The sequence below is a fragment of the Onychomys torridus genome, chromosome 23, assembly GCF_903995425.1.
Source record: "Onychomys torridus chromosome 23, mOncTor1.1, whole genome shotgun sequence".
Taxonomy (NCBI): Eukaryota; Metazoa; Chordata; class Mammalia; order Rodentia; family Cricetidae; genus Onychomys; species Onychomys torridus.
The window spans coordinates 48001433-48010909 of NC_050465.1; the positions used below are offsets into that span (position 1 = coordinate 48001433).

Below are 9477 nucleotides of genomic sequence, written 5' to 3' on the forward strand. Positions count from 1 at the left end.
AATCTTTTGCTATCACTTTAAGTATAGCAGGTATTCACAGAGAGGGCAAGAAATGTCAACTACCTAGAAAGGCCATTCTAAAGATTTTATTCAGAGGCCAAAATAAAATAAAATAAAAGGGTGGGACTGAGATGTCACAGCCCTCAGAAGATCCTAGGAGGCACACAGCTCTGGGTTTGAACAACAACAGAGCCAAGCAAGGGGTGTGTGTGTGTGTGTGTCTGGTGGGTGTATTAGCTCTTCTGCTATTCCCCATTTCTTGCTAGTAGCTAGAGACCAAATCTAAGAACTATGGCTTCAAGTGGATTCAAAATCTAAATCTAAATTAAAGCTTACAAAGTGTGTGCGTGTGGTGTGTCAGGTGACTTCAAAATCAAATTGGAAAGAATTTATATTTACAAAAGAATGACATTCTTAAATGGCAATTTGTAGTTACAGTCCTGCAATTAAAATGTTTTGAACATTTAAAATTGTACTTCCATACTGTTTTTTTAGGAGGGTTGCTTCCTCGCTCTTGGCTCCCGCTGTCACAATTCTTGTGCTCTGTCACATCTTAGGTTGTGGGCGTCCAATTTTCCTAATAGGCTTATGGTAATGTACTGTGAACAAATGAAAATCTAGCATGTCGTGTTGATGACATTAAATTGTAAATCAACAGCTTACTGACATTTGAAGGTACTAATGCTTGATATCTTCCTTAAAAAAAAAATCTTTCTTCAACTTTTACTTTGGAAAGTTACTGTTGTTTCAAGAAGAATCACAACTACATGGTTTACCTTTTCAGGGCACAAACCAAGAATGGTGCACATGCCTTTAATCCCCACACTACTACAGTACTACACAGTGAGACCTCCCTCAAAATAAGTTAATAAATAAATGAAAAATTTCTAAAGATTAAATTAATTGAATAAAACAATTCAATGCAGTATGTTAAGGACTGTGGCTGGGTGGGGGTGGTGCAGGTAGATCTCTGAGTTCAAGGCCAGCCTGGTCTACAGACCAGGTTCTGGGACAGCCAGGGCTACACAGAAAAACCCTGTCTCAAAGAAAAAAAAAAAAAAGACAAAACAAACAAACAAAAAACAAAAGAAAACAAACAAAACAAAGCCAAAAATGTGAAGAATTGTGGCCTTTGGCCAGGCATGGTGGTGCAGACTTTTAATCCCAACACCGAGGAGGCAAAGGTAGGCTGATCTCTGTTTGAAGCCAGCCTGGTCAACATAGGGGAATTACAGGACAACCAGAACTACTTATGGAGACCCTCTCTCAAAAAAATAACATCAACAAATAATTAATTGAATTGACAAATAGGTATTTGTCATGAGAACCCGAGGGCTTGAGTTTGATCCCCCGGACCCTAGTGGAAGGGAGAACCAGCTCCTATAAACTGCCCTCTGACTTACACAGTAATAATACTAAAGTTGATTTAAAAATTATGTACAAATTGTATGTGTGTAGTTTTTTGTTTGTTTGTTTTTTAATCATATCCAGTAAAATCTTACCAGGAAACAGAAACATAGCACGTGATCTCGGGGAGTGGTGCATCTGTAACCATCACCCGTAACTATCACCCGTAACTATCACCCGTAACTATCACCCGTAACCATCACCCGTAACCATCACCCGTAACCATCACCCGTAACCATCACCCGTAACTATCACCCGTAACTATCACCCGTAACTATCACCCGTAACCATCATGAAATCAAGTACAGAGGTCGTTCTAAGTGAAGAACCCTCAGGACAGGACAGGCACCACCTGACTCGACCCTTGGGAAAGACAGAAAGGGCAAAACTTTGTTTGCGCAATTGGCGCGCTTGCGTGCGCATGCGCGTGCATGCTTGGCAAGATGCCTGGGTGGAAGTCAGCGGTCTTTCCTGTAGTCTTCGGCCCTGTTCTTCAGGATCAAACACTGGTCAGGCTTGGCATTCATTGACTTTAAGGTAGTTTTAACTACAATTTTTAAAAGTCTTGGTGGAAGAATGAGGGCCAAAAAAAAAGAGATGGATTCTAATCCTAATTTCGTTAAATTTGGTCTCTCTAGATCCGGGAACACAATGGAGGCCTTCTGATCGCTCCCTACTGCACCCTGAGCGAGCGAGCGAGCGAGGTTAAGCCTCCGGTGTCCAGGAAACCATGTCAGCAGCTGCGGCCAGCCTCCGGTAACTAGCGTGGGGAGTAGGGTGGCTGGGGTCGGACTGCCTGCCGCGTTAATCCAGCTGGTCACCATTTAGTATGGGCCCTGGATTTGGTCACTGCCGAGGTGGGATCGCCGAGAGGCTTGCCTTGCTGGGGTGAAACATGACCTTTGCACGCGCTGCTCGAGTGCCGCGTGTGTGTGCCGCGTGCAGGACCGTGTGTGGGGTGAAACATGACCTGTGCACGCGCTGCTCGAGTGCCGCGTGTGTGTGCCGCGTGCAGGACCGTGTGTGGGGTGAAACATGACCTGTGCACGCGCGGCTCGAGTGCCGCGCGCAGGACCGTGTATTCACACTCACACACACACACACACACACACACACACACACACACACACACACACACACACACGGGCTGCATGTGGCGCGGCAGAGCATAAGCGGTAAATAATGGGAGTATGCAGTACCTAGCATTCCAAGAGAAGACCTGGGCAAACAGAACCAGACAGGGACAAACTGTTCCCCAGACTCCTGAGCTGTGTTCTTAGAGAACCAAAGGACCAAAAGAGAACAAGGAAGGGCTAAATATTTGGTGAGGAGGAAGGGCTAAATCCAGGTAACGGACCTAAGTCGTGAAAGGGGATGTAAAGCTAATTTATTTCTAGTTCTAACTCTATCATGGAATGTTTTGGCTTTAGTGGTCTATAAGTACATAAAATATACTTCATTATAAAAGTGTAAAGTAGGGGGCTGGAGAGATGGCTCAGAGGTTAAGAGCACTGACTGCTCTTCCAGAGGTCCTGAGTTCAATTCCCAGGAACCACATGGCGGCTCACAACCATCTGTAATGAGAGCTGGTGCCCTCTTCTGGCCCACAATGATACATGCTGTATACATATAAATAAATCTTTTTTTTTAAAAAAGTGTAAAGTAAGCCCTTAGCTGGGCAGTGGTGGACACATGCCTTTAAACCCAGCACTCAGGAGGTAGAGGTAGGTTCTCTTGTTTGAACTCTGAGTTCAAGGCCAGCCTGGTCTACAAAAGCAAGTTCTAGCCAGTCTGGTCTACACAGAGAAACCCTGAAAAACCAGTAAATAAATAGATAAACAAATAGGGAGTTGGGGATTTAGCTCAGTGGTAGAGCACTTGTCTAGCAAGCACAATGCCCTGGGTTTGGTCCTCAGCTCTGAAAACAAAACAACAAAAATTTAAAAAACAAATAAATAGATAAATGTGTAAAAGCCATGTGAAGACTCACAGCTTCTGTTCTGAGTGCCTGCTTTCACTGTGTAGAACATCATTGAGTCATATAGACTTTGAGTCTGGCTAAATTTAGAGTGAGGGTTTTTTTTTTTTTTTTTTTTTTTTGGTTTTCTCAGTAGCTTTGGAGGCTGTACTGGAACTCACTTTGTAGACCAGGCTGGCCTTGAACTCACAGAGATCCACCTGCCTCTGCCTCCCGAGTGCTGGGATTACAAGTATGAGCCACCACCGCCCAGCCTTGTTTTGTTTTTTTGAGACAGGGTTTCTCTATGTAACCCTGGCTGTCCTGAAATTCACTCTGTAGACCAGGCTGGCCTCACACACAGAGCTCCCCCTGCCTCTGCCTCCCAGTGCTAGAATTAAAGGCCTGCGCCACTACTCTTAGGCTGGTGTGAGATGTTTTTATCTAAAAAGTTTTTTTTTTTTTTAACTAAACTGTTTGTCTTCAGAAGGGATGAGCAGTAGGTAAGTGTGACAAATACATCAAATCAGTACAGGAAAATTTTTTCTGCCCTTTAATCTTAAAAAACAAAACAAAACAAAACAACTTGTTTTCAGCTCTGAATTCCACTTCTGCTTTCTCCACAGTGAACTTTTCACAACAGTACATGGCATTCTTGCTTTACCACCACTTAAAAATCCACAATTGACCTGTCATTAACTACAAGAAAGCTGAGAAAATTATTCCCAAACACTTAACAAGACCAGAACTCTGAGGAGTGTCCCTCACCTGCCAGCTGGTGTAAAAGCTGCCTTGTGAATAAATTTTCTGCAGGCTGGTTGCTTTCCTGTCAGTTTGAGGAAAGCAAACATGGAGAGAGCTTATCTGTTAATGTTCTATGAGGGGTCCGGAGGCTGTGGTGTCTGAATGTAACCTTCAAGTCCAGACTGAAATGGACGAGGTTTTTCCAGCTTTCCCTGCCCATTCTTTCTAGCTGCCTCAGACCTCTTTGACTTTTGAAATGACACTGTGCAAAGGATACTGGGTTTTGAGTATGGTTTTTTTCTTTTCTTTCTTTTTTTTAAGATTTGTTTTTATTTTTATTTCATGAGCATGGCCATTTGTCTACATGTGTATCTGTGCACCACATGCATACAGTGCCCTGCAGATGCTAGAAGAGGGGCCGGGATTCCCTAGAACCTTGTTCCAGGTAGTTGTGAGCCCCCATGTGGATACTGGGAATCAAACCCTGGTCCTCTGGAAGACTCTCCAGTACTCTTAACCACCTTCCATTTTTCCAGCCCCAAGTGAGTTTTTTTGTTTGTTTGTTTTTCCTTCTAAAAGGAAGACCCATGAGAGGGTACCCAGAGACAACTAGAAGGGGTTTGGGAGGGCATCTCTGGGAGGGCCTGGAAACCTAATACAATGGGGAGAAGGACCTCCTTCCCATGAGAAAGGAAGCAGTGAACACGGGGTGGCTTTGGTCTTAACTCCAGCTGGATTTGGTAGCATTGCCTGGTTTCTCATTGTTGTTTAATTGGGAATCACTGCTGCTTGCTGCCCTGCCCCTGACAGGAAACAAGGTGAGGAAGCTCCCTCTCTTTTATCTGGGGATGCGGTTTTGCTTAAGAAAAGTCAAGTTACAGTGGCAGCCATGGAATGAAAGCCAGACAATGTCAAAGGAAAGTTGTTCAAAGCACAAGAACCTACAGGTTGATGGAGAGGTTTTGTTTTTGTTTTTGTTTTTGTTTTTTTTTGAACTTACATTTACTTCTTGGTGTGTGTGTGGAGGTCAGAGGACAATTTGTAGGAGTCAGTCCTCTCCTACTAGATGGGTCCTGGGGACTGAACTCAGGTGGTCAAATGCCTTTACCCACCAAACAATCTCACCAGACTGAAGGTTTTTTTTTTAAACTGGGTGTCAGTTTGTTCTGTTAGTGAAGAGATGAAATCCTATTGGTGCACTCTAAATTTTCTTTGACAGGTGGAGTGAGAGAACTTCATTCACTCCAAGGAAATGAAAAGCTGACTTTGAGTCCTTGTCACATACTGTCTGTGGTCCTGGTCAGATGTATGTTTGTGTGAGGCAGGCCTCAGTTTGGGAGTTCAAGGGATGAGTGGTGTGGAGATTGAAAGTAAGCAAGCTTGGATGCTGTTAGCGTCCCTGTGAAGAACTACCTCCATGAGCCTGACTGTATATTTGAAACTGAGCATCATTAGGTGATTAAAAAAAAAAAAAAAAAAAAAATCAACTTTAAAAATGGTCACAGAAGGCCTGGCGGTGGTGGCACACACCTTTAAGCCCAGCACTCAGGAGACAAAAGGCAGGTGGATCTCTGTGAATTCCAGGCCAGCCTGGTTTACAGATTGAGTTCCAGGACAACTAGGGCTACATAGAGCAACTGTGTCTTGAAAAACCAAAACATGGTCACAGCTGGGCACAGCAGTCAGGCAGAGACAAGTGGATATATATGCATTCAAGGCCAGCTTGGTCCACATACCCGGTTCTAGGCCAGCCACGGCTACATAGTGAGACCCCATCTCAAAACAAAAGAAAACCAACAAAAAGACAGAATCACATGATTTTGTATTTGTTGTTTAAAACCAACCCTAGAAAAACCACAAGATGTCAGTTTCCTGAGAGGAGTTAGGTGGTGAGTAAAGGTATTTTGTAGACTCTCTCCCTTTGCCCTAGATCCTGGAGCCCTCTAGGGACTGGAAGACGTGCATTTTCATCTTGCCCTCAGGGCGTCCCCTGATTGTACAGCGATAAGCATGCACAACGATCCTGGCATATTTCTCTTCAGTCTTAAAGTATTCATGTGCTTGCTGAGGGGGATAATTGTTAGGGCTCTAGGCTACTCAGTGTGTCTTTCCACGTCTGTGTTCTGCAATCACACAAAAGCTCAATTTCATCCATAAAAGGCGCTCTTGAGGAGAGTTTCCAGAAGTTTCAGTTACTTAACATAGTTGTGTTTTGTGACAGAACAGGAAGCGTCAGTAGCAAAGACTGAAAACACAGCCAGAGAAAAGACACTGATTAAGGTTTGCGCTATGTGTCCACCATAATTTAAACACGCTATACTGTGAAACCCGGGATGTACATCTTATCTTTGTAGATTAGCTACCACCTAAAACCAAAAGCGTTGAGATGTGCTTTTTTAGCTTTTAAATTAGTCCAAGATACAGTGATTTTAAATTGCCATAATTTAAAAAAAAAAAACAAAACAAAACAAAATCTATCTTTAGTAAGCTCTATAGTGGTTTGTGTGTTTGAAGAGAGCCTCTCGTGTTTTATCTCAGTACGCTACCTGGGCTGGTCTTGTCTTGTTGGCCTTTCAAGTAGATGGGACTACAAGTGGTGTGTGCCGGTATATTCTGCTTTGAAGACCCCTCTTCCCCCTTGATAGTTTAAGAAGGCATGACTTGCAGTTGATGAGTTCTGTCAAAATATCTGCCTCTGGACCTGCTTAGAGGTACTAGAGACCTTTCACCCTTGAGTAGTGATCATACAGAGGACATCCTCCAGACTGTCTGGGACATTGGTTGGAGTGGAGATCTGTTAAGAGAACCTCTTTGGGCCCATTGAGATGGCTCAGCAAGTGGCTAAGGACACTTGCCTCCAAGCTGAGGACCTGAGTTTGAGCCCCTGAACCAAGGGTTGGAAAGACGGAACTGACTTGGCGGAGTTGTCCTCTGACCTCCACATGTACACCTCGACCGACCGACCGACAGACAGAGACACACCAAACAACTAAATGTTCGTGAAGAGAAAGAGAGCTGCTTTTGACAGTGCTGGGGGCTTAGGGTTTGTTCCCAAACACCCTGATTACAGAGCACTCTTTAAAAGACTTCCGGTCAGGATCTCTATCTCCTTACTGGAAGAGATGTTTGGAGAACTGACTGAGTAGGAGGAAGGGGTGGTAGTCACTTGTACCAGACAGAAAGGTCTCAGGACAGTTTGACTTCTTTCCCAACCTGTTAGAGCTTCTTGAGAGAGTTTGTGTCCTCCTGAATTCCTTTAGGGACAGCTTGGCCCAGGGACATCATAGCGCTTCTCTCTCATTATTTTGGTCATGAGGTCCTCCCACATCATAAAAATTATTTTTTTTCCATTGATGCTTGAAAGTTTACTTTTATATAATTAGAATATATTATACTTTTTAAAATATGTATTTGTAGTAATCGAATTCAGTGATCTGAAGTGGCTATCCCCTTTGTCCCCTCATTGGGGTTAGCAACTTGGTTTCCCATCCTTTTTTTTTTTTGAGCTGAGGATAGAACCCAGGGCCTTGTGCTTGCTAGACAAGCGCTCTACCACTGAGCTAAATCCCCAACCCCTCCCATCCTTTTGATATGATCAAGGATGTAATTACTCTTTCCTTTTCTTGCCTGTTATTAAAATGCCAAACTTGCCGGGCCACGCCTTTAATCCCAGCACTAGGGAGGCAGAGCCAGGCAGATCTCTGTGAGTTCGAGGCCAGCCTGGTCTACCAAGTGAGTTCTAGGAAAGGTGCAAAGCTACACAGTGAAACAAACCCTGTCTTGAAAAACCAAAAAATTAATAAATAAATAAAAAGGCAAACTTGTTCTAAACACCTAAGTATTCGGATAATAGTTTCAGGAATAGACTTTTGGTAGAATGTAAGTGGTGGTCATGTTAATTTTTGTTAATGCTCAAACCTAATCTTGCTGTTGTTGCTTGAGAAAAAAAGAAAAAAGAACAGTCCAGAACATAAGCACTGGAAAAGGATAGTAAAGGGACAGTTCCTCACAAAGAGGTTGATAGTGAAGGAGGGACTCACATTTACATTCTTCCCGGTTACCTAGGGTGCTAACTACCTGATAAGTAAGGACCCTGCTTGGGCCTGCTGCCTCTCGGTAGGCAGGGACAGGATGAGGTCTGGGATCTTTATCTTATTGCACAGTGAGGCTGGAAGCTTGTAGGACTTTCCAAGGTTGGAAATGGATTCACAGGCACAGAGGCCGTGGCCCTAGGGGTTGTTGTCCAGAAGCCTAGCAGCCCTGCCTCACAGGGGCATTTTTATTCCACTTAAACCAAGAATTCTTAAAGGCCACCTAGGACAAAGCCTTGTCTAAATTCTTGCTTTTAATTTTTATTATTCCCTAGAGGAACTGAGTCTGGAAGGTGGGGGCAGAGGGGGGGGTTAGAAGACAGCCTCTACATCTTTTTCTCTAAGATACACAAGGCTTCAATTCCCTGCGGAAATGTGGGGAGCAGCTTCTGTTCTCCCTCTAATTTGAATAAGCCTTCACAATAAGCCAAATGCCAATTCAAATGAGATCTAGATAAAAGGATTTAAATTGATTTTCTTACCTACTGTCTGTCTGACTCACTTGCCTAGGAGTGCTAGGGAGGGAGGGTGAAGCTGGGGTTCAGGCGCGGGGGTGGAGGGGGTGCGCAAACAAACACTTACCTCTGAAAGGTGTGGGTGCTGTAGCGGTGGGGAGGCTGGGAGACTGGAAAGCCGGTAGGTAGCCTTCTCTTCTGGGCTCTGGGCTCAGGATCCTTCAGGTTTAATGATTTGTCTGGGAGAACTGCTTGCAGCTGTCCTGAGTAGAGGAAGTATTTCCTCCCTTTGTAAGCAAGGGAGGCAAATCTTCTGACTTAACTACCCTGGGAAAGAAAATGTGGTCTGCCTGTGACTAAATAAATCTGTGTACTCCAGTTAGGTGACCGTATCCTTGGCCTTGATTCAAAAGGTCAATCCCCTCCCAGCTACCTACTTGAATGATGATACTTTTCTCATTAAACTCTCGTAATTATAAATATGATGTCAGCATATTTGGATTTTTCCAAAACAGCACATTTTAGGAGAGGGAAAGGACGGGAGTGAAGCACATTTTCTCAGTCTCTGGTTTAACATTTCTCATTGGGAAAATTGGCAGCCTGGGGACACACCACAGCTGTGGGTGCATTTTGTTTACACTGTACGGTTTTTACAATTGGAATTTACTTCCAACATTAGAAAAATCAAGACAGCTTAAATAGCCACTTAGATTATTGATTCCTCATGGAATGAATTAGCTTGTCTGGAGACACTGGGACAGCGTTCCTGTGAGGATGCAATAAGAAGTGGCTAAATTGTGGCTGCTCTCACTTGAGGCAAGAC

The 9477-nt window shown here is 43.9% G+C and overlaps 1 protein-coding gene across 1 annotated transcript in view; it reads right to left on the reverse strand.

The window, feature by feature from the left end:
- Gpr1 (G protein-coupled receptor 1) overlaps positions 1–8805 on the reverse strand; it is a 50989-nt gene extending 42184 nt beyond the window's left edge. Inside the window, exon 1 of the mRNA XM_036173621.1 lies at positions 8782–8805. The gene's annotated coding sequence lies outside the window, so the exon portion shown is untranslated. The remainder of the gene's footprint in view (positions 1–8781) is intronic.
- Between the last annotated feature and the right edge of the window lie 672 nt (positions 8806–9477).